Raw genomic sequence first — 26,502 nt, forward strand, 5'->3', positions numbered from 1 at the left:
AGGTATCTTGTTCTGGGGCTGTGTTCAACCTGAGCTTCATATTTCTCTGGCAGTTATGTGATGATTTTTCATAGTCTGGACAGGCAACCTCTGCTAATAAAGAATTGGTATTGCTAATTGTGATTGTGCTTGTGTTCGGATACCAATATTAGATATACTTAAAAGGGCTTTCGTGGGCAGACATGAGCTCATTCTGCTGGTGCTCCAACTCAACATATTAATCTGCTACTGTAGGAAAAGAGTTTATTAGCTCAGGCTCGTGCTGTATGAACTGTGGCTAAAAGGTCTTAGCTTTTTGTGAAGTACAGAGCAAATAAAGCCACCTGCTGCACAGGCATAACCTTAAGTGCTCAGAGTCAGATCCTTCGAGCATGACAGAGTTACCCGTGTGGGGAGAGAGTGGCTTTGGATCATCTCCCCACTTGTCTTCTCTCATTTCCAATCTGAGATACACGTGTGCTACCAGTTCCCAAGTGTTAGTGCCTTCTGAAAAGAGATCTTTCTCCTCAGTCAGAGGACAACCCTAGCCCAAGGTGCTCTTGAGCTGAGCCCAACACTCTCAAATAGAGAAGTTGCTCAATACACTTTGAGGGCAATTTCTGATTTTTTCAATTTGACTCATTGCTGATAATGATTTATCATATTAGTTTTGATAGATATTTTTAACGGTTTATAGCACAGCTGAAAAAATACTCTTTGTTCATATCCAGGGCAATGCAGTGCTAATTTTATAGCTTATTTTATATAGAAATTTTTAAGAGAATATCAATAAGTAGCTAATAGGTAATGCCTTTGCATGCACTATATAATAAATTCACCTGAGAGCTGACCATTGTCATATGTTATTGTATAGCACCTTATTGTTTCACACTTAAAGGGAAAAAAAAAATAAGAGGCCCATACCTAGTTCATGAGTTTATTTAAATAAATCAGACACTTGTGGGGTTGAGAAAGATTAGGCATTACAGAAAAGGATCTAGAAGGCCTTGTAAGAATTTTGGCAGAGCAGCAAATGAAATCCAAGCATCTCATCTCTAGTCTACTATATTTTTGATAAAATGAATACTGATCCATTTTCTATTGGTATAGCCTATATTGCACTGTTTGCAATAAGTTTCTGCATGTGACCTTATGTATGCTTTCCTCTACAACTTGTATATAAATCAGAATGTTCATATCCTACATCCCTTCCCCCTTTCAGAGCCATGTTTAGATATTCAGCAGGAATGCATGGTAACTGTATTTTGACTTTTCTGCAAGTGTCCTCCAAGAAAGCACATGTCACTTTGAGGCATCCTGACAATGGCTGAATCATGCTCTGTCTCACTGAATCATTTGTAAACTACCTCACAAGTCACCGTGTATTTTAAAAAGTTATTTTAAAAAAAAAAACAGCAACAAACCAACTCAAAAAAGTTCTGCCAAGCAGAGTGTATATCCAGTAATACAAAACTGAAGCACTGGCCAAACCATTTGTATGTGATAATTGCAAGCTAAACCCACACATTATTTCAGTTCTCATGCATTTATTACCTGCAGAGTCTCTATCTGACAGGTTTCTTTAGAATCAATATTTACAACAAAAGCTCATTCATATGTTGTTTTCTAGTCCTTGTCAAGATGACAAAAACATTTAAAATAAAGTATTAAGGAATTTGAAAGTGTCAGTGACTTTTTCAGTCAATAAGATTTCTTTGTAAAATGCATTAATGCTTTGGGACATGCTATTTTTACAAATATCTGACATTCAGATAGTGTAACTCCAGTTGTATCTACCCGCAAACTTGTGGAACATTTCTATTCCCCAAAAATATATTAAAAAAAGAGAATTTAAGCCATGTTGGGACACCAGTAATTTGGGGCACCCAGTGCATTATATAGAGCATGCGAAGTCAAAGCAGTTATTTACATTACAGTATTTACATTGACTGATGTTCAAGCAATGCCTTAAATTGTCCTTTCTGATGGCTTTGGTAACACACTGAGATATCATAGAAAGCACGTGGTGTGAAAACTGGAGCAGACCAGAGCAGAATACACAGTTCCAATATGATACGATTTGTCTCCAGAATGCACAAATGACTTCAGAGAATCAATTAACATCTCCATGCATCCTACAGGCAAAGTACAATGATTATAAACTTATAAAAACCATTAAGACTGAAGCATTCTTTCCTGTTGGATATTAAACTGGACCCTCTCTACTTGGAAAATCTCTGTGTTCTAAATAGTGCACTGTCTCCATGGCAATGTGCAGTTCAGTTTTTAACTTTTCAACGCATAAAAATGGTAATTTATTTGTTTTAAGAACTCCTGTGGTTGTCATAGCCATGAAAGCCTCAGGATGGGGCACTTTCCAAGAGCAGTGGAGCCACCAGGTTAAAGACTGGGTTAACTGCCGGGAAGTGCCCAAGCTGAAGGTCATTGTTGCCTAATTATATTATTATTTCCTGTCAGCTCAGCTTCTGAAGTGGCACTCAAAGCATTAGGCAGTCAGCACACTCAGAGCATTCACAGAAATTTTGTTTCTTTTGTTCTTGATGTTAAGGACTTCTTTGTAAATGAATGCAGCCTGTGATGAAGTAGAGGCATAATAAATCCTGTACCCAGAGTGCCTGACTTTCACAGCTGCTATGGTTACAACCTTTTTTTTTATTTTTAATTTGTGATAAGGGTACACATTGTCATCTCCTTGAGGAAGCAAGGCACTAAGTTTGTATTTTCAGCATTCTTTCTGTATTGTTTAATCCTTTGATAGCTTGGCTGTCTGCTATAAAAATCATTGGCCTTGAGACTGTCAGAACCCAGCCTGATGAAGTGCTAAACATTTTGGTTTCAATCCAACAGAGCACTCAGGCAGATGTTCAGCTTCAAGTATGCAGGTAATTTTTAGTGAAGACTGGAAAAAAAACATCTTTTGTCCTAACCCCGTAGCCTTCTGTGATTTTCTTGACTAGAACTGGAGCATTCAGTACCTGAGGGATTAAACCCATGGATCAGCAATTCCTAAATTTTGAGCTCTGAAAAGAGCTTGAAAGAAATTCAGCTTTGCTTGATATTTTGTCTAGTAATGGAGTTGTCAACCTTTAGAAATAAATATTTTAATACAACAGAAATTAGGATACTGCCATGATGCATGCTGCCATGGAGAAAAGGAAGTGGGAATGCTTATTGCAAATTCAGATAAGCTTAGGACTAATCTTTAAGGTGCACAAATGATGGATAAGAGGGTTAGTTCATTCACAGTAAAATGACCTGCATCAACACAACACTTCTTACCATCTCCTCAACTGGAGTGGGCTGATGCCCACTAATATATTTAGGCCATAACAGCGAATATATTCAAAACAAGTGCAAAGAGTGTAAAGAGCTTGAATCATACTTATTTGTTTCCCTGAATCCCACATAAATCCTTGGACAGCATAGGGCCATGGCTTACTTTCAAAATGTAATCAAAAAGTGTGTAGATTGTGTTACATTACAAAGTATAATTAAGGGAGGTTTTAAACTGAGATGTGAAAGTAATTATTTTGTCACCGGTTCCTACGATGTGCTTGGCTTTTTTGTGTATGTGGTTCACAGAACAGCACAGGATCTCTGGTAGGCATAATTTGTTTAGAAAATTAAGATGTGGGACACTGAGGCTAGGAAAGGGTTGGTAGTAGTGTTGACTATTGGTACCAATAGCACCAACCATCATGAAACAGATTACAGAGTAAAGAACTGTGGAACATGGAGTTCAGCGACTCCTCATCCTCTGCCATCACTGCCATCACATCATCATGCACTGTTTTTTTATTCTCCTTTAGGCACTCAGTCTTCAAAAACCAGGAATACACATTTTTGGGAGATAAAGTCACAACAAAATTGTGAGTAAACTGAACCTGGAAATGCTTCTGGCTCAGCTAACAGAATGACATGGTGGACTTGGAAATGACACTGAGGGAAATGCAAATGCAGAATCAGAAGGTGTTTGAATATGTGGGAAAAATGATGGAGAAACAGCTTCAAAGTCCTTACTCATTTCCTTCAAATCTTCATGCTGCACTACATGGATATATATGAGCTATAAAAATAGCTACCTCCCAGAGAGTAAGTTTATTTTTTTTTTATAATTAGCCACATTGGAGCACCAATCTAGACACTTATGTGTTTGGAGGGAGACTTGGCATCGTAACCGAATAAAACAACGATTCAGGTTTACTCCAGTACTTACTCATAATGCAGGTCCCAGTATGGCTAAAGACAGAACCTGTACTAGGACTCATAGCTCAATCCTGAGTCTTTTTATTTGTATATGGGAAAAGAAACCCATTCCTCCTAAGCATGTACTGTAAAACTTTCTCTTAAGGCTGGAAGGGGCATTTGCAGTCCATTATTTTTCTCAATAAAGGAACAACTGTTCACAGCCATTACATTTCCCAAATCCTTTTTTTACAGTGTTTATAGAGAAAGGCCATAAAAATTATACAATAAAATAACTGATCATGGATTCTCTGGGAATGCTGGTATTTTTTCTCTACTAGTTTGTTTGCTTTTTAAACAGTGATGTCACTGAGTTCTCTGACACCAGGCATCGTGACTAATGTTTTCCTTATTTTGTCAGCTTGTTCTATTAGAGAAAGTACCTAGGGAAACTGGGGCCATCCCTTTCTGTTCTCAAAGATTATGTTTTTTACTTAGTTGCTACTACATTTGTTATAATATTATAAAGCAAGTCTGAAGAGCTTTGCAAAGACATTAAAACTGGTAGAAATCATTCTTTTGCCTATAATGAGGTCAGAATCTGCCATTTAATCCATTGGAATACCGTATACCATCAAAGAGTTTTCTGAATGCAAACTCTCTAATCTCTGTCATTTAGAAATAAAGAAGAGATCTGATTTTCTTTCTTGGATACATGCAGTGAAAGGACATATATGCAGACATATTAAAACAATATCCAAAAATCCAGAAACAGGCTACATCTTTTAAGGCTATTCTCTGTATTTAAATGGTTGTGGATAGGTAATATTAAAATATGTGCATGAACAGAATAGAGATGGATCCATGTCAACACGCAAAAATGTTTAGAACGCTGCTTCTTAGCAAGGTAACATTCATGTATTTCCACACCTCAGTGATTCTGAACAAGATTGTATTTCTATACACATGGCCCTCACAATTTAAGAAATATTGCAAGGAACACCCAAGCATCTCTGAGGTGTTCACCATGTTCTCCACAGCCACACTGGTAGCTTTGTGTCTTGTGTTCATGCACTAATTCATAATTAAATCTCATATATAGAATGGTCGAGGTATGGTAGAGGTATGAAACCTAGTTTTTGGTTGTCTGTCACTATTCCTCATAGCACCTGGGGGGACATCTCTTTCTCCTTCCCTTGCCCAGGTTGCAATATGCATACATAGTCACAAACCAGAGAAGCACTTGTGATGAGCTCATGCCAAGATGTCAGTCAAGGACCTGGGAAACTTGCCAAAAAACCTGTCCTTGTGTTAGGCTAATTAACTCTTGGCATATTTGTAATTGTTCCTATTAGTTAGGGGCACTTGTTAGGAGCAGCATCAACAAGATGGTGGCAAGGAACCAGATGAAAGGGAACTTTAGGGACTTCCTGTATTTGAAAATGTAATAAAAGTATTAACCAGAACTACAAAAAGCTTGGCAGAGCACTCAGCACCTTCGGTGGTTAGCATCACTTCAAGTTACTGCTATGTGTAAGATTGAGCAGCTGGCAAGATTGTGAATGTGACCATCCCTCTTCTCACCCAGTTCTCTGTGTGGTGCCAGGTAGCATATGCTGTAACATTATGGAATTCCCCATGAAGACGTGCCCTCAAGTTCTAGGCAACTGTTAGTGACAGTTGTAAAAAAGGCATCATGATCACTTCAGTGTCCCGACCTGGCACAAATGCTGATGGCAGATGCTGGTGGCCTCTGGTAAGGAAATAGCTGTTTGCTCTGGACAAATTTACTGGGAAAAAAAAAAAGGAGCATCAAACTCATTTTCTACTGATGTGTGTGTGAATCAATTCCAATCTACACAAAGCAAAAGGAAATGGGCTATGAACACGGTAGATGAACATTTTAGTTTATAAGACACCAATAAGATCACAAATCATTATGATCATTCCTTGCCCTTCATAATTACAGTTGTGAGTTTGATTCCAACCTCAGTGAAGTCAAAGCAAGGCATACATTGATTTCAGTGTGGTTTGGACAGAATGAAAGATAAAATAATCTTGTGTATATCCATAAGGCAAAATGTATAATATGCCCCAAGAGCTTTCTTCTGAAATGTTAATGCAAATGAGTAAGTCTGCTCACATGGACAGTTCCACTGTATGAAGACATGCAGCTGCTTACTCTACCCACCCCTTACAGCTGCAACCCAGATTCTGTTTCTTGACTCTCATCTTTGGTTATTTGTTTGTAGCTTGAAAAGTAGTGTAAGCATTAATACAGAATAGGAACAGAAATGAGTCAATTTATAAATGACTCTCTTCTCTGAATGTTGCCTAGAAATTTATAACTTAAGGCACAACAGATATAGATATGAAATTAACTGCCCTCTTGTGTGATTCACTAAACATATTTCCACAAAAGCAAAACATAATAATCTTTCTCTCATTACAGACATATTTTTTTCTGACCATACGAGAGTGTCCCTGCTTAGGCCTTGCTCAGTACTTAGCCCACCTTTACAAGCACGGTATGCTCTCAGTAGCTTGCTGCTGGCTCCCTGAAGGCATGTTTTCATGGAGTTTTTTTTCAAAGCCTGACCAAAATGTTGCATGACTGTCTTTTATTACATGTTCAGCTGGGTCAGAATTCCAGTACGTGCAACAATGACATCAGAAATGCCAATAAAATTGAAATGTAAGGATAAATATACTCGTAGTAGAAGGAGTCAGCCCTAGCGTTAGGGTGTGTTGCATATTCATTCAAAAATTATAACTCACCAAACACAGAGAATATAAAATGACTTTCATGAACCATGGAAACAGGGCCTGTTATTGCCCTGCATGCAGATTAGGATCTAGAAGAAAATTCACAGTAAATTTTCTGGTGTCTTTAGTGGGTGGCATTTCTTTAAGAATCTCTGCTTTCTTTCTCCTCTGTTTCCTCCAAGACATGGCTCATATTTTATATCTCAGAAATAACAGACAATGATTAAATTTGTATAAGGTGATTTTTTAATCTTAGATATGAAAAAAAAAGCACAGAAAGCATAGTATTTCAATTTTTTTCCCACTCCTGTTTCATGACTCATATTTGTTATACTCAATCACTTCCATCAGTGTAAGACTGACTGCTATGGCATGGTGTGTTATAGGTAGATAAGAGAAGCACTGTTGTCATTATGTTTAAGAAGTCAGGATTATCAGGAGTCACAGAGATTAAATTTAACCCTTTCTAAAGTGACTTGACAGCTACACAACTTAATGCTTAGATTATTTGCATATGCAGTAGATGAGTACCAACCTTTTGAAACAGAATCAAGCTGAGACAACTTTAATTCTGAGAGATCTGCCTCACCCATTCAAACCCTGTATTAATTGGACTTAAGCCAGCTCTCATGATTTGAGAAGGCAATATATTCATTGAAATCACTTTCCACAAGTCAGTACTTCACCTCTTGGTGTCTCTGATTGGTATTAAAAAAAAAAAAATTAAGGACACAGTAAAAAAGGGAGTTTTACTGAATGAGTATTTTCCACTGAAGCTTGTATGTTTATGACAGAAAATTCCACATCTTTCAGATAGAACTGAGGTTCACTGTAAAGCTTTTTGTATATAGATATATAGAACAGAGCTATGGTACAAATACAACATCATCACCTTATTTGCTTACTAAAAATTGTTCCTTGATTCCACTTTTTTTTGCCTCCAGTCTCATCTGTGCAGTTCCAGTGGTCAGTCCTACTTTGTGAAGATACTAAAAGGAATGGGGAAAAGTAATGACAGAGCTGGTGACATCTCTGAGGCCTCTAAAGTGGATCCATAACCCTGGTGGAGCATCCTGCCCTACCAAAACTTTTAGAAGCAGTGCTGTCCCACATCTATGTATTTGGGCTCAGCCCAGAAACCTTCAGTGGAATCTGGGAGAAGAATATTGGGTTTCTACTGATTTCAAAGGAGCCCATCTTTCAGGCAGATGAAAGACCTGTAAGTCTCCTGGGTCATGACAAAATTATGCTGCCCAAAACCCTCTTCTGGAGCGTAATAGGGAAGTGTGGGACTGCTGTTGGGGAAGCATGGTGTTACTGTGCTATGTTTCATGTAACTCAGTAAGATTCCTGCCACATGAGTCCTATAAATGTCATTGCAAAGTTATGTGACTAAATCCTCCTGCAAAGGCTTCAAAATTTACTAATTTTATGTCACCTTCATGAAGTCTGTTGTGGTTTAACTGGGTGTTTATAGATAATGTGAGAAAGACTGCTTCATAAAGTAACCCAACCTTTGTGAAGTGTTACAGCACAAGCAGAGCTGTCACAACACTGCTGTGACAAATCAAAGCCTAATGAGTGAACGAAAGTATTACAGGTATGTCCCAAACCAGGGTAACTCATTATTATAGCTGTCCAGCTTACACAGTTAGGAGTGCTCTGTCCCTGTTTCCCAGGTTAAAATGACTTTTTTTTTTTTCATTTCCTTAGAGCCAGCACTGCACTTGAACAGTAATATCCATATCTCATCTGCTGTCAGAGTGGGCTGCATTCTGCTAGACTGTCTGTACCTGCTCTGCTTGGGTGGCACTGAAAGCAAGCTGGAATTGCTCTCTACTGGTTTTCCCTCCCCAAAGTGCTGTGGAGATCAGGTTGAGCTGCCCTACAGCTGAATGGACTGCAGTGTGAGGGGTGAGTGAACGTCATGCAAGCTGTCCTGGCTTGGATGCGCATGTGCTTGCTGTGACACTGCAACCTCTCTCTTTTTCACTTCTTCCATTCCTCTTAAGTCCAGCTGGTCTGAAGACAGACTATTAAAAAGGACTGGTCTTCCAACAGACCATACCTTTGTGCAAGAAATGCTACAATTCTCTGTACAGGAGTTCAGATCCAGTTTTGCCCGGGTAATCAACACAGAGGTAGTCTAGCCTTGCTTGAGGTGCACATACAGTAATGGAATGAGAGGGAAAAACATACTCGTTGGCAAGAGAGGTGGAATGGGCCTGAGGTGGGGTTGGTAAGGGATGTACATGTTTGAGGTACCACATATGCAGAGTGTGGATGATGACGTGAGGAAAACTTTTTCCCTTATAGATCTGAGGTGTTTTTAAAGGGATTGTTAGATAAACTCCTTCCTATTACCCATAACTGTGTGTAATCATCTGGCTACTAAGTAAAAAATTTTTGTCTGCTCATTTTGTCTGCTATTTTGCAGATTATTTATTCTTTCCCCAGACCATCATTTTCTGTTGCTTAGTGTCTTGTGTAAAAGGTAGAAAGGAAATTCTACCAAATCTTGATGTATCCCCTTTTGCAACAAGAGAAGAGGAGGTGTAAAGCCTCCCAACTTCAAATGATGTTTCCTCTAATCCAAGCCTGATTTTGGAAGCATTGGAAGTTCAACCACTCACCTTTAATTGAGAACCTCAATTTCTTTAATGAAAAAGACCTAATTGTGGCTTTCCAAGTACATGAAGTGAGCCTACAAGAAACATAGAGAGGGACTTCTGACAAGGGCTTGTAGTGACAGGACAAGGGAGAATGGATTCAAATTCAAAGAGGACAGGTTTAGATTATATATTAGGAAAAAATCCTTTACTCTGAGGGTGGTAAGGCACTGGCACAAGTTGTCCAGAGAAGTTGTGGATACCCCATCCCTGGAAGTGTTCAAGGTCAAGCTGGATGGAGCTCTGAGCAACCTGTTCCAGTGAAAGTTGTCCCTGTCCACGGCTGGGATGAAAGGTCAGACTGTGCCATCAGTTTGTAAGTGGATTTGTCTGTGGCCACTTTAATCTGCATTAGCAATAGGAAAGGCAGATTTAGTCTGATTTTAATAATTTTTAAAATTCATAAACAGAGGGGAAAAGAGTTTCAGCTATTGGTCAGTGAGGTCCATGATCCAAGGCACAGCTTAAGACTGCCCCAAAACTGTCCCTTTGACCAGAAAAAGGAAACAAGCTAACAAAAATATGCTTTATGTTTCTGAAGTTCAAAACCTCACTGCTGTGGAAGCTTTTAACTTACTCTTTTGTTTCCAAATGCCAGCAGGCAACCATAGCTATCAATTTCTTTGCATCCTATACAGTTGTATTATGGGTAATTAGAGGAGAGTGGCAGTTAAGGGGTTAGTTCTCCCCTGGGACACTTCAATGGGAGCACAGGCTCCCCTGATTCGTGTTTCATCCTTAATTGCTTTTGAAATTACTTTGATGTGTGTAAAACTATCTGTTTCATGTGTCATGGAATCATATTCTTGCTTCAATATATTGCTCCTTATTTTTGGGCATAGAGCAGTGAAGTTTTGCATACAGAGTTATCTTGCCAAAAGGAAAAAATAAAAAGAAATCTGTAAAACTACCTAGGGAATACATTTTTGCAGTTAGCAGCATACAACTGAACTGCCATAGTGAAACAACAAAATAACTGTGCTATCATGGTTCTACTGATGGGTAAAAGAAAAAATAATCTAAGAGCTCTGCCCTGCTGTTCCTCAACAAACTTCTTTTAAACTAAAAATAGCTCATTCTGAATGATCTCAGTTATTGAGGTATGAAGCAGAGAGACCTATTTTGGGAAATTAAACAGTTAAAATGACTTGTGGATTGTCAATACAGTACACCTAAGTTTTCAGGTAATGAATCCCTGGGCACAGTCCCAGGCTTTTAGTACTTTTGATATGGCAGGGTTTTTCTTGGGGTTAGGCTGTAGTCAGGGGCAATTCAGGACTGTTCTAGATGTTTTCCTTTTTGGACACCTGCAGTCCTGTGCTGTTAATTCTTGATATGGAAACAGGGAGGCTGGCATGGATGAGGTAAGACTATAGCCCACTGTTGTGCTCCTCCACCTTGAATGACGTATTTCTGAACAGCCTCTTTCCTGGTGAATTACCATACTGTAGGAACACTTATATCAGTGCCAAATGTAGAATCCCCACAGGGACTAGAACAGCATGGGAGTAATACCTAATTAAAACTGCAGTGAAGTAGGTCAGATAATATTTCACAAACAACAGCAAGTGTTCTGATTGTTAATAGTTTGGAGTCCCTGTATTTACTCTGAGCAACAAAAAAATGTATGTTGCCTAGAAATGCAATGCAAGCGCAAGCTGAAAACACTTTCCACAGTGGACTACAATTCTAAATATTCATGGTCTCCAATGGGTGCTGCACCTTAATTCTTGCCAGTATATTCAGCAGTGGATTAAGGTTGTTAGCCCCCGCTTTCCCCAAGATTGCAGGAGGATTGCCAAAACAGAGTGAAGTATTGCCAGGTGAAAGAGTAGATGAGAAAGCCCTGCTTTCAGTCAAAAAAAATAAGACCATTGTAAGGAAATATAATCCCACTCTCAGATACCACAATTGCCCATAATGTTGTAGGACTATTTTCAGAAGTCCCAAATTCAGACTTCAGCCAAATCTTCTGGGTCTTACTGATCTCCAAATGTAAGTGAGATATGATCCTTTTCTCTGAGATTCATCACCTTTTTGACCTCGTCTTAGGGTGGAAGTAGCGAGAAAAGTAGCAGCATTTTCAATTTTAGTGCAATCAACAAAGTTCAGTGACAGATGAAAATTTGTAATAATAGTATTCAAAATGTTAAAGTTTTTAAACTCTCAGAACAAACATTCACTATTTGATTAATTGTGTACTATGATTAACTAAACAAAGAAATGTCTAGAGGCTTCACACAGGCAGAGGACCCCATTAAGATGGAATGTAGAAAGCACTTTGCATCTGACCATCTGTGCCTCAAACTATTGCAATTTATCCAAAAGAGCTTCATATGAGAAGCAGGTTCCCTCACTTACAGCTGCTACTGTGAGCCCTTGTTTCAGAGAAGAGCCATTTTCGAGCAGAGCACAAGTCTTTGATGTGAAAAAATGCCCTAAACATTTATTTTCATTTATAAATACTAACAAATCAATCTAGGACAAGGCATCAGAAGTTCTATATATCAATTTTTATACATCTGTATGCATATTCACAGGAAGCAGACAAGAGGCTTACACAGTCTGGATTTACCTCTGCCTTTTTAGCTGGGTAAATAAGTAACTTAATTTCGTGGAGCTGTTACACTAAGTGCAGCTCGTTCAGGAAAGACCTCCTTGTGCTTTTCTTTGCAGGAGGTTTTTAGGCCTCTCTGCAAACCTGGTGGTTTGGTTGAAACGTGAAGTTTTGGAGCCTGATGATCCTATCAGCCAGCTGATTTTGGGGTTGGCTTGAAAAGTTTTTCTGAAGCAAAAAAACCCAAACAGAAAAAAAAAAAAAGAGAGTTATCTTTGATGACATGAAGGCCTGACTTTGATCTCTCTCCTGCTGGGTACTTGATTACTCTATTTAAATGATGCAGATTCCCTTTGGAAGTAAAGGGCTATTGAATCTCAAAGAAGCCATGACATGTTGGAGTTTGTTGCATTCTTGAAGTGAAAGGGGTCCTATATTTTACCGAATCCACGCCTTAGCCTGGAGTGACTCTGCTGATGTGGCAGCTCTTGGATGGGGACTGAAACTTCTAAGAGGTGGCATGAGGGTGTGTTTTAAATTAAAAGCAATCAAAACAGCCTGTGCTGGGGGTGTACTCTTTCCCCTCCTCCCTGTATGAGCTGTTGATTTTCTTAGTGCTGATCTGATGGGCTGTTCTCTATATCTGTTACAATGAGTGGCACTTTATTACATTAGGTGATATAATTGAAGTAAATGTGGCATGAGTCATCCAAGTGGTTATATATGCAGAGGAGGAAGGCTTTAAAATTAAATCTGTGAGGAAAGACCTACAAGGAATATAGGTGATTTTTTACACTGCTTTTCTTTATGTTGAGAAGCCCTTACCAGGGAAAAGGGAATTTTGCTAGAAGTCAGCCAAGGGATTTGCCATCTCCTTCATGACTTGAAGTTATAGGTTTAGGAACTCTCCATTCCTGCAATATGTGGTCTGCAAAATAAGGAAGTTCCTAATGAAGGAGGGGAAAGGAGTGTCTTTAGAGCTGGGTTAGATTACCTATCCAGGCAGAAGACTGAAACCTGCCCACACATATGGAGACTGGGTTGTATTTGCTGTCAGAAAGTGGAGGCCATTTCTTCAGGACTGAAAGAAGTCCTTTACTTGTCAGGGACTGGCCTTGACCCTGCAAAACTTGTACAAGACTGCATATGTGGCAAGAGGCTGGATATAACACCATAGAGAACTTCTGCAGAAAAAAGACCTATTCTCTGAAATATGGTCAGGAGAGGCAGGAAGCATAAGCTAAAGAACTCAGGACATGCAGTTTCAGGTACTCAGAACAAGGAGTTTCAGGCAGGTACAAACACTGCAAACAGTTGAGTAGGTGGACATCTTGGGAGCGTTGGTAGTTTAGATTTTGGCAGCAGTTCAACAAGGATTTTTTGAATCACTCTTTGAATTTAGAAGCCTCAGCGTACTTGTGTCTTCTTTTAGAAGATGAAGCCTTACAATGGACTTAGTCCTGAATCCCTCTGAGCTTTGACTCATCTTTAAAGTGATGACTACAATATGCCTGCTGCCGTGGCTGTAGTGTAGTGCAGGCAGGTGCTAGCACACAGCATCACTAGAACTCCAAATTGCTCATATAAATACAGTAACAGTTCTTGCAGGATCTCAGGGCTGAAGTATTTATATTTAGTTAAAATGACCCACATTCTAAGTGAACACGACTGAACTATTCACACACTAATGAGAAGAAATCACCTCAGCCAATTGCGGTATGCTAGCCATCGTGCCTGTTTTATAAATGAGATTAATGACTCAATTTGCAGTAAATGCTTCAGCAAGGAGAAACTTATTTTGCTATACTAATTGTGTCACATATGTGCCTCAAAACACCAACTGTGCAGAACTGGATTTCCCTGTGGTGCACAAGATGGCTGGCCTTGGTGGTTTTATTAATGCCGTTGCTCCGATTTCTTTGCCGCAACTGATCATTTTGATTTTTGTGTTTAGTGCTGCAGCATAAATGCTGGTGATGGTAAAAATTATTGTGTAGTGTAATCCTCTCCATTAGTGAAAGGACAAGAGTCTCTTTCTAACATTAGCTGTTCAACATTTCTTTTCCCGGCTATCATGAATAAAACTCCTGATGTTATTTACTTAGGCTTTCAATTAGTTTTTAATTGTAATGAAATGATGAATAATTACCAGAGCCTTTAATTTGCTCAGTAGTTACTGTGATTTTAATGGCTTTTTAAAAAACTTAAATGTCCATTTATAGGGTATACTATATTGCTTTAAATGAGTAAATGAATTCAGAGTTTCATCAAATTAATCATTACACCTACTTTTGCATTTGTTCCCATGTTCCTAACAGGTTTGTTAATGTAAGTGTGAGAAAACAGGAGTTGCTGACCATGGACCAACATCCACAGTGGGTGTAAATTAACCTTGCCACACTGAAATCTGTAATTTGCTTTATACCAGCTAAAGCTCTGCCTCAATTTGTTCATTATCCATCCTTTTATTCTGGTTTTGATATTGGATAAAATTGTCCTGACATTTTTCAATATTTTTAACCCATTGTAGTTTTGATGTCAGTGGAATTACTCAGAACTCGCAGTGGGCTAATAAGAGAATTGCATCTAAGGATAGCATGAAGGGATTTTCTTTCCAATGACAAATTTAAAATTCCCCTCCCAACTTTTGTATATAAATATATTTGCTGAGAAGTGTAGAGTAAGTTTGAACAGTTTGTTTGCTGTAGAATTATCTTTATAAATCTGTTTCTATGCTTCGTGCTTTGTTAAATGTGCTTCAGATTTCAGCTGAAACTACTAGCAGTTGCTAGATACAGAGGGAAAGGACAGTGTTTGCTTAGTTTTGTATTTTCACAAAATATTGAAATGAGGGGTACTGCCCCATTGTCTGGGGAACATGTGCATTTCCAAGGTAGTCTATAAAAAAGTTCGAAGTAGACACTTGTGCCTTTGAAGCCTACAAAGCAACCCACAGTTCAAGAGCAGCCTCTCTGTTGCACATTCTGAAAAACACTCTGAAATATTGTCTCAGGTTCTTTATTGAAAGTCAGCATTCCCCTCAGCTTCATCCTATTCTCCCACGCTCAGCCTCGTGACAGCAGTAAAAATGATTAGTTTTTGCTCTGTTATATTTAGATGACAGTCTTGGACAATAAACTGTGTATTACTGAGTTCAGGGGCTTTCACCAAGTGTGTTGTATGGCCTATAGAGGGCCCTGGAGATGGTGCATGGACAATTCCCTTCTGTACAGTAGTTTATGACTGAAACACAACTGTAAGGATGGCTGTGCTTATCATACCTGTGTCACATACAGCTGTGGAGCAGTGCAGTTGGTCATCATAGGAAATATGACGTTCCTAAGATGCAGCATGGACCACTGTCAGGGTGGTGCAGTGTGTGTCCTCTGCAGCCTCATTGTGATGATCTCTGAAGCAAAGAGGTTATGGAATTTTAGGATTTGGTAAGCCTCTTTGTGAGTAAAACTTTGGTTGTGATATGTAATATGTTGCCTTGCTTTATGGAGGGGCTTTACAGTCTTGAATATTGCACTCTCAAATTTGTTACATGCTACTGTGCATGGTTAGTAGGCTTCCCCTGCTTAAGAAGCCCCCATGAAGGAAGAGAGAACTATATTAACATGAACCCCCAACCTCTGACACTGTCAATATGGCATCAGGTGAAAATGTTTCACAAAAATACCATATACTGCTAGTGTAATATTCTGACTGCCTTCTTACAGGAACAGCTTCCCACTGAAAGGTTTTCCTTGTCAGGGTGTGTGTGTTTGTGTTCTGACCTAACTGTTCTCTGGTGGTGGAGGGAGCTCTCAGAATATAAAGGTAACTTTGAAAATCATATGATACAGTGATTACTTTGCACCATCTTTTTGAACTCTTAATTCAAAATGCTTGGTGTGGAGAGAGCTGATTGCCAGTGGTGTAAAAGAGAGATTAAAGAATGTGGAAGTAAGAATTAACTAAAGTGACTTGGATAAGTTCCTCTTAGTATTTTACCTCACTAGCTCCCATCTTCTGCTTCTATGCCATAGTGGGAGAAGATGTGCATCCCCAGATCAGCATATGGATTTTTGTTCCAACACTTCTATCTCATATGTTAACAGCAAGGAGATGGAGATAAAATACAGTGCTGTGCTGAGCTGAGGAGTGTGTACTTTGTGCTCTATCTGCTGCCTTATACAATGGATTTTTCTCTATCATGTAACCTCATCCTGGAAGACGTGATTTGATTGCAGCAAGGTTGCAACTACCAAGGCTAATCTTGGATTACTGCTGGAATGTGCTAGTTAATATAATGCTAAAAGCAATGTAAGAACTGAGATAATTGATTAAAAGAGTTTGTATATTGTTATTGCATGGTAAATCTCAAATTGTACCTCTTTTTAAAAAGTGCAGGCTTGGCAACTAGAGCTCTTTTTATTTGCATAGAAATATAGATGCATAGCATAAACAAATATACCAGATTTCTAATACTCAAAAGTCTTGTGTTCTTGTCGTAGACTATCAGAAAAAAAAACAAAATCCAGATGAATTGATAACCCTTTTCTCTTTCTGAATACTTTTAGTTAAGCATTATGTTATTTTTCCTACAAGGCTTGCAGCCGTAGCTGGCAGTCTTCTCTCTGCTAGTCTCTGTGGTTTGCTTTCCTATTTCCTATACATTTTTTAGCTGCTGGGTGGATGCTATTATGGCACATCCAACCTTTGGTATAAATAATTTATTCTGAAGGTTCAGTATGTTATAACGTGCATGAAGCATCTTGCATTTATTTTTAATGCTTCTGCTTTCCTGAGAGCTTTCTACATCCAAAGCTACCATCAGAGAGAACTGTCAATCTTCCAGCAGAAGAGAGAAACTTTTAGACCATATCATTCTATTTTTCTAGCTATAAATCATACGCTTCTGGTGAAGAGTGGAGCAAACGGTTATTATTCACCATTTTGAAGAACTTGGCTTGGATGATGTGAAAATGTCTGTTTGCATCTGGTGTGAAGTCTCTGAAAGTGACTCCCGGTGCCCATAAGCATGTGAACTGTGCGCCAATCCCTTGTGGGAGACCGGTGAAATCAGGGAAATACTGAAGGGCAATTGGGTGACTGATAGATGTGAGTGCTAAAAACATAAAAAGAGATCTAACTGGGGCAGCAGTAGCCAGGTGTGACTTGCTACCAGAGCACACCTAGGGGATGAACCTACCCCATATGACTGAGGGAGAGATGGTTCAGTTCAGTGGGGAAAGGGGAGCTGATCCCTGCAGTAGTGGTGAGGATGATCATAGCTATCCATGCAGACAAATTGCTGTTTGCTCCCTTCTTTCCTTCATGGTTCCTTCATAAACTTCAGCCAATACCATAAGCTAGGATTTACAAATGTTCAGGAATTATATTTTAGACAGGTATTATTTAATAGAAACACTAATGGTGATGGGAGGCTGTTCTTTTTTGGGGGGAAGAGGGGTGGAGGGACAGGGGGTAGGTAGGGTTTCTGTAGATATTAGAAGCTTTTTTGGTATATGATCCTGGAGTTTATTCTGATTTAACACTAAAATTATGTTCTGATTTAAAACTAAGCAAATTTGCCTTATGTGAGGTGTCAAACATGTTAGTTAAATTAATATCTACCTTGTCTACAGATAACACAGAGAAAGGCACAGGAGTGCAAGAGACATGGTTGCTAGTATCTTCCCCTGAAAACTGGAGCCTGATGCTCTTTAGTGTTTCTATTGACATGCTAGACAGTGATATTGTCTTGTGATTTGCAGACTTTCTCAGAAAAGAGGACTGGTAATAGAGCGAATAATGTCCAAGAGAGATTGAAAGAGGATGTGAAACTTCTGGAGTGAAATCAATGGACAGATTCAACAATGATAAAAGGAAATGTTCCGTACATTCTCATTTAGCATGTGCAGAGACTTAACTATTTGTTAGCCTTTTAAGAAGCTTGTGTAATATGATGCAGTGAAACTGGAATTGAGCCTTTGGTAGTTTATAACAGATTTTTGAACCATTTGCATGCACAAGTCTCTTCAATGACAACATCAGAAGGGGACTTCATGGCTGAAAATCAGTCCTAAAACATGGAAAGTGCTATGACAGCAACTGTTACAAGGTATATCACAGTTCAGTAGCTGGAAGGTGAACTAATTCAATTTCAGCCTAAGAGGGAGCTTTCTAGGCACAAGGAAGGAGAAGGAACAAAGAAGGCACTTCACAGGAACAGGATAATTAAATGCTGAAATAGTTTACCTGATGAGTGGACACAAAAAGTCTTTCAAATTCATTCCACAAAGAATTTTAGTCTGTACTGACTGTGTAGATTATTGAGGAAGAAAAAATTTTCTGCTTTGGTTTTGTGTGTTTCGGTTTTGTGTGTTTTGGTTTTGTGTGTGTTTTGGTTTTGTGTTCTGCTAGTTACCGTATCTTGTACTTCAGTCGATTTTCTACAGTGTGGTTTTAAATTTTTTAATTTTTATTTTTTTTTTCTCTTCTTAAATGCACAACTAGAGAGAGGTAATCAGAGCTGGAAAGAGGCCAGAACCCCAAATGTGGATGGCTATGGATGGGTGCAGCTCAGTCCATTCTTGTTTCATAATTCTTACCTTCCTAAGAATGATGGTATTTCTGGTGCATGTCCAGGACCAAACTCTAATCTATTTTAATGAGAGTTTTTGGGTCAGTGAATGGGCTGTGCTTTTCAGCAGATCAGACTATACAACATAATGGTCTTTTCAGGTCTTAGCATTAACAAATGTATCTAGTTCAGCCCACACCAAGCACTGCTGTGCTTGTGTTGTTAAATTGCATTGGCTAGTACTAACACATTTCATGAAAATGTCAGTGCTGAGCAGTACCACGAACTAATGAAGTTGCATTGGAGTTAAAGGTGTTACATCCACTTAAATTAGTTGAGAATTTGGTCTGCAGCATATGATATCTAACATGGTATTGAAAAAACTAAAATCCCCAAACAGCGAGTGTTATAGGATCATAACCGTGTTCCCCCTAAAACAACAAATTCAAGTACTCTGTCAGGACTCCTTAAAAAAAATAAATTTCCACACAGAACTTTAAGTTTAATGACTTCTATGTACTGTTTCTGCCAATACTGTTCTTGCCTTGACTTGGCTGAACCAGCAAATTGAAACTGGATTTTTTTTTTCTTTAACCCTTCTGTAGACCAGGTCTAATTAATTCATAGATTTGTTGCTTTGTTTCTAAATTAACTTTGGTTTATTTACTCTGGACTTGTACTGGACTGAATGGAAACAGAATCAAGTCCATGGAGTTGAGCTTGATTTTTGATATTTGTAGCTGGCTACAAACAAATTGTAAAAAATTAGGTAGAGAATGATATTTGAAAATGTGGAATTACTTTAAAGTTTTTTCTTTTTATTAAGCATTGTTTCCAAGAGATCAATCTTTTAATTACACTGTGCTTTCTTCCCAGTGATGAGAATGGATAACATTCAGTGCCTGACAGCACTGACTACCGTCTTCTCTGCAGCATGTGAATGCTATGAACTGTGCTGGTTCCAATATATAACATTTTTATTCACTGACTGCATACTTCTCTAAGTGTATCAGTACTTTCTAAATATACCAAATGACTTACCACTTGGAACCCATTTCTCTATGCCTGCAAAGCCACTAGCAGTCTAAGTCAAAAATGAACTACTCTGATAGGCCTTTGCTTTCTGTGTATTTGCTGTGCTTTACTTACCACTGGCAAGTTACAAATGAGAGTAAGAAACAGGACTTTTTGAGAGAAAACAAGCCACTGCCTTATAAAAAAGGAACAGTAAATAGGCTGGGTAAATAGTCCTTCCCATGCTGAATTAAATACACCTGCAGTCCTGCACAAGCCATTCGTAGCACATTATGGGCCTGATTTTTCCTTTGCTGTGCTGCAATGGTTTTGTTGAAGTCCATGGGCCTGGTTTTGTAAAACACAAATCTCCAAGTCTACCTGCTAGCACTGCCTGCTCTCTGAGCCTGTGAGCTGCCTGCCAGCTTTGATTTGGGAGCAGTTTGGAGACCAGAGCATGCCCAGTAGCTGTCAGTGAACAATCATGCCTAAAAACTCTATCATTGTGGCAGTATAAAACTTTCTTATGTTCTGTAACTGGATAGTATGCAGTGGTGTGAGGTTCACTGGTGCCATGACCAGTGAGTTGTACAAGTGTGACTATGGAGTACACACTGATAAATCCAAGCCACTCCTTTATAGACTGCCTGTCTTTATGGGTACCACAGCTGTTATGGATACCAAAGTTGTTATGAGTGATCATACACAATGGTACAGTACAAACCTACTGGTTAGGTACTAGCTTTGGTGCTGGGATTAAGTTTCTGGAAAGAATAACCCTTTTAGGAGATAAAATATTCACCAGACTTGCCTGCATATCAAGTGTTTGAAGTGCAGAAGCTGTGTACACATTGCAGGAACAACCAGGAAGCAAAAAGTTTTTTAAGTAATCTGGATATCAAATGCAGGTAAGTTCTTCTGACATAAGAAAAATCTAGATTCTATAGAAATCCCTAGAGAAAGCTGTGGTTAAATCAGCAGAATTTACATGCAGATAAAATTGCTTAGCCAGCTGCACCATTTTCCTAGCAGCACCAGCCTGGTCCTTGAAGTTTATTGCCTACTGCTGTGTGTTGAGTTCCAATTGTCAGATTAATGTACTTTTAAAACAGTGAAGCTCCTGCATCCCTGCTCGAAAGACAGGCAGCAATTTTTCTTTTCACAGCTTTTTTGGAAGAGGCAATACACATATATGCTGATTGAACTATTATTGATCCTCTGTATTGTTCACATATCACCTTGTGATTCTGTATAGGTTTGCATAAGCTCAGATTTGTATTAGTCTAACTGTTGGCCTAAATATACTGCTGAGGTTCATCCCAAATGGATTACCATATACCCCATGGATGAAGATATTTTGACTGTTAAGTCCTGGTGTCACATATAGCCTATATCCTTAGCTCTGTGCAGGGAAGGCAACTGACTGCAAGTGTCCTACAACACACAAACCACACCCCAAAACAGACCTTGCTCAGAAGACTGTGCTTTAGTTGTCTTTTCAGTTCTAGCACTTTGTGGAGGAGGTGCAGAATAGCCCCAAGCCTTGTGGCGTTCAGCTCTGCCAGGCTAGACAGGACAGACACTTCAGGACATTTTTCATAACCACTTCTCATTTAACAGGACGTGAGCCAGCTGGCGTCTCTCCTCCGCGGCCTTGTCAGCAAGACTCTTGTTCCATCCTAAATCTATTATGGCCCATTTTCCCTTGACTGAGTGTTCAGTTTGTTGCTGCAGTTGCTACTCCTCAGGAACAGCCCTCCTCTGATGTTATGGATAACCTTTTCCTCTGTCAGTGTCCCTGTGAAGGTGGTGTCTGCACCATTCCAATGGCCTTTGATGGCAGCAAGCTTTATTTATTATATTATCCCTCACATTATACAAATTTTAAGTCTTGGACTCCCCTATGTCTCTGTGTACTGTAGAGCTTTTCTCCCCTCTGCTATATTATTATTATTTGAACCTCTGCCTCTTGTTCCCTCTTTGAGACCCCGTTCAAGACCACCTTTGCCCTCTTAAACTGCTGTCCTTTAAGTTTCTGATGTCCCTTCTAACCCAGCGAGACATAAGTAGGAAGAAAGGGGTTTGTCCCAATTTCTGTTTTAAAGAATCCAATCTAGCAGGAACAGAAACTGAGGTCTTTTTACAGGAGTCTCAGAGCCAAGCACCTCTGACTGGTAGTAGAGCAAAGATCTCACTTGGGGTTTATCCCTTTTCTAATGAGGTTGTTATTGATGAGGGTGTTGATACAGTGAGCATCTAATGTTTTTTGGTCGTCAATCACCCCTTATAGCTTGCTTTAATCTAGCCATGGAACAGAAATCCTCCAAACACCATATGATTCATGGACACCTGTAGTCAGCTAGAAGTGTCAAATGATTTAGCACTGCCATCACTTGCTATTAGGTCCATGATCATCTGTGTGTGTAACACACTACAGCTGGAAAGAGCAGAGTGACCTAAAGGGCAGACTTTAGGAATATGAGAGCAATAAGAAAGTGATTTATGCCTGGGACCTCTACCCTTTGGCTGTACCAGTGCATCCCCAGCACCTTATTTAAAGCAGGTGGTGCACGCTCCAGGTGGTAGGTGGGAATGGGGACCCTGAGCAGAGAGCATGTGAATTGTCAGTCACAATTGTGTCCTCACCTTCAGCATGAGGATCCATGTAATGAGGACTGAGCACCTGATGTAGCCAGTCAAGCTTCTCAGTGCCAGAAGCTAGGAGGCAATGAGGCAGCAGCAAGAGCTGTCTGCCTTTTGTCTCTGTTACAGCTAACAGGTTTTACGCCTAAGGAAGGAATAAGAAAGCACTTTATTTAAATAGTGTATTATATAGCCTTGTGTCTGTATGCGCTTGCCCATATGTGGGGAGGGCAGCCGTAGGGGGAAGTTATTTTCACATCTGGTGAAAATAAGTGCTTGTGTGCCAATGAGCTTAGGTAATTCTTAACTAAAACAAAAGCCAGTCTATATAGAAGACTAACCTCTAGTATTTAAAAAAATTGCAGCCCCTTGGCTGCCCATCTTGTGTACACATGTCTTTGAAGCATAGGAGAGGTAAAGCAATTCCCATCTTGCCCTGGTTCACTGCATTAAGGGACCTTGAGAACAGGAAATGGCTTCTAGAAATGTGGAGCTCGCCAAATGACAGACTTTCCCATTAATGTCTATGAAATGATTTCTAGTTTCATAATAAAGCCCTCTGCATAATTCTTCGACTATTTATACATCTCATAAAGATTCTGCCTGCATGGAATGAAAAGAAAAAGGGGAGAAGGCAAAAAAAAAAGACGGGAGGGAGAGGAAAAAAACCCAGAATTAATCAGATTACTTTTATACTGGGGAACTTAGAATGAGTGTACCCTGTCCTAGAAAAGAAATGGTTGAAACCGCATCATATTTATTTCAGTAGTGCGGATGAGGGATGGTGTGTTGTATTACGTTCTGTGCTTCATACTGCATTTTCTCCCTCTGCTGGCAGTTGGATACAGCAAAGTTGTAACTAATAGAAAACAACAAAACTCTCAAAAGGCTGAAGCGTTTAGGAGTCTCAAAACTCTGTGGTATATGCTGAAAAATTAGGTCGTACCATACTTGAGTCCAATTAGTGCTGGAAATGGCTGACAGTCACGCCATGTACAGAGCTGAATAATTCCTACAGAAGATTAGCACAGCTAAATGCAACCCTCTTTCCTTTGGAGAGACAGCAGAGAGTCTCACTTGGTAATGTGACAATAAACATAGACTACATAATCAAACTTGGAAGTTAGTTATAATTTTTTTTTAAGGAACAACTTTAAGTCTATAATTTTAGAAATAGTATTTCTTGGCTTTATGTTACGAAAGCATTCTGTGTACTTCTGCAGGTTACTGATTCTTTGCTTTGTTTTATTTTTTTTTTTGCTTTCCTTTGAAAATATTTCTATAATATACAGACCTAAGGGAGAAACATTGCTAAAGCAGTTGTAAGAAAAAGATTCTGTACTACGTATTATATAAAAAAGGGATTAATTTTCTTCCAGTGAAGTTCTTTAAAACAATGGGCTTCTAAATAAATTAAAGTTTACTGGCAGTATATATTTATTAAAAATAATACTGCCCTATAGGAGAAAATAAATGTTACAGACTTACTTAGAAGGAATAGCTAGAAAATAAGAATATAATCTTGACTATAATAGAGATACTACTTTCTGCTCCATAGGACTGGGGTATTAACCTTGCAAATTACGTTATACTAATGACTACAAACCATAAACTATAAATCTCAGAAATATATATCGACCTGGCATGCAGATGTTTATATATTCCCTGTAGCAAGACTGAATAACTAGCATTGAATTAATAGCACTAAGCTTTTTAACTATTCTTTGAGATATCATAGTAAATATTATAGCCATTTTGTGCCTGAGTAAGTGGAGGTAGAGTCTAGGAGTGAAGATTTCTAATCCTACTTTTATTGATACGCATATTAAAGACAGGTGGAGATTTTTTTTTTCTCTTGAAGGGATGCATTTAGAGCAATAGCTGATGAGGCTTAGAGAAGTAAAGTGCATTTAGTAGGAATTTAGAGGAAAATGCTGACAGATGCTAAGGAATATTCAAGTTAAACAAAGACATCTGTGAGGAGTAGCAATATTGGGAGAATAATTCTGTAGTCAGCAGTAAAGGAGAACTGAGAGCTGCCATGGCAGGCACAGGTTGGGGCTGGGATGTGAGGAGGACTTTTCAGCAGTGTTGTAGCTCAGCTGAAGGAGCCTGTCAAAAGCACAGAAAGTGTACAAATAGGGAAAGCTTTAAAACATAGCATTAATAGTGGTAGTAACACTAGAAATAGGAGCATCTTGAATTTTTTTGTGCCTTCTCACCACTGTTCAGTTGTCTGCCCAAACCTGAAATGGCTCAGTCAATGGATGGTGCTTTTTCAGCATAGGCTGCTTTCCCACCAGTTGCAATTGCTCTGTGACGACAGAGATTCTTCTCAGTTGCCCTAGAGCAGCACAAAATCTTTTATTCATTTGTTAACTAGGCACCAACTCAGAGGTCCAGCTCCTTGATTTTATTAACTGTCCTCCACTCAGAAAAGTGAACATCTTGTTATTTTCATGAAGAGGCATCTTTATTAAAACACTTAGAGATTAGAGAGGTTCTGTGCATACAAACGTGTTCCAAACAATGGATGGGAAAGGTTCACACGGAGATTTAATACATTTGCATTATTACAGCTGTGTGCAACAATAATTAATCCCCCTTCACTCTTCCAAAGACTCTTGCTGTGGCCACAGCTTGCCCACAACAGCACAGGTTGGGGAGTTTGTAGAGATACTCCCTCCCTGTTCTTATGGGTGCAGGAGCTGCTTTAAATCTGCATTTTCCTCTAACCTAGATGGAAAGAGTATTTAAAAAAATAATTGCCACTACCTTTTCTCCCGCTGTGAATTCCCTGTGATTGCACACAGTGACACCATGTGTAACATGCAAGGCTCTTTCTCTAGTATTTCTGTTGCCCAAATGGAGTAGCATCTTCCTGACTTTAGTCTTCAGACTATTTTTTTTTTTGGTAGTTTTTTGAAAATGAACTGGTAAAACACTGTCATACAATGAGAAATATTGCATGCACACTCTTGTTCCTGGATTGATTACTGTTTTCTTTGTGAACCTCACATAAAGCTTGCTGATGATTTGACAAATGTGGAACTTCCAGAAGAAGTTTTCAGAGTGGACACACAAGACAATAGGATATTGTTATGACTGGATATGTAAATCCTACACATTGAAGACTATGACAGTGCCTGAAAAAAGCCTCTTAAATTGTGAATGGAGAGTCCTGGGTACATTTCCAAAAAGCTTAGAGGGAAGGTTCCTAATAGAATTTTGGAATTAGGTGGTTGGATATGACTTGCATTGTGACTGCTGGACGAAACCATAAAAAAAGCCTCTGCTAATAGATCACCCATGTCTTCTGAAAGAGGGATTTCTTTAAGTGCTTTCATACTTTACAAAGCACAGAGATGTTATTTTCTTTTATATAAATACTTTAATTAAGTATTACTAAGTTATTTGTGAACCACTACTATTTTTGTAGTATGTATTGTTAGTGTTTGCTGCCAAGGCAGCAGGTGTTCTGTCCCTACTAAAATTCACTGTAAATGAGCCCCAGCCTACTTTGAAACACACAAAATATTTTGGACTGGGGCTTGATTTGGAATTGTAACCCTGACTTTTTCTTTGCGGGTGATATGGCTGGTGGCTTCAGCGATGTTCCCCTTAAGACAAAACCTGGTTGATCAGCAGAGCCAGAGTGTGAGCTCGAAATCTGAACTCTTGCCTCAGCATCGTATGTTTAAATTCTTCTTTTTGCTGAATCATCTATTTACTTGTTACTGTCTTCACTTCTACACACTTCTTGCGAAGTGTGTTGCAACAGACTGAGTAATTTTCTGTCTTAATCAAGCTGCATGTGGAAATGGTGTGCTAAACAGACTCTGAAGTTTGTCTCTAATTTGTATTTAGCAGTTAGTAGTGGTTACTACTGCTATCCGCAAAATACTACTGTTGCAATTAGCACTAATTTCTTCTGGGTTCTAGAAAATATATGCTGACAATAGTAAGAGAGCAATGCTAATTTGAACAGTGTACTGAAGCAATAGGACCAGTCCAAATAGATGCCAAATAATTTCAACTTCCACTGGCCTCTGAAATTTTGGAACTCGGTGCTTTTTAACCTCAGGCCTTTAAAAAGA

General features: G+C 39.0%; 1 long non-coding RNA gene across 1 annotated transcript; it reads right to left on the bottom strand.

Moving 5' to 3' along the window:
* Positions 1 to 12,186: 12,186 nt before the first annotated feature.
* On the bottom strand, positions 12,187 to 15,567 carry LOC135412481 (uncharacterized). The gene is made up of 3 exons (XR_010429674.1): positions 15,459 to 15,567; positions 13,003 to 13,105; positions 12,187 to 12,405 (listed from the first exon to the last, which is right to left on the bottom strand). It is a non-coding gene; the product is annotated as an uncharacterized LOC135412481 (long non-coding RNA).
* Between the last annotated feature and the right edge of the window lie 10,935 nt (positions 15,568 to 26,502).

This window comes from Pseudopipra pipra, chromosome 3 (genome assembly GCF_036250125.1).
Source record: "Pseudopipra pipra isolate bDixPip1 chromosome 3, bDixPip1.hap1, whole genome shotgun sequence".
Lineage (NCBI taxonomy): Eukaryota > Metazoa > Chordata > Aves > Passeriformes > Pipridae > Pseudopipra > Pseudopipra pipra.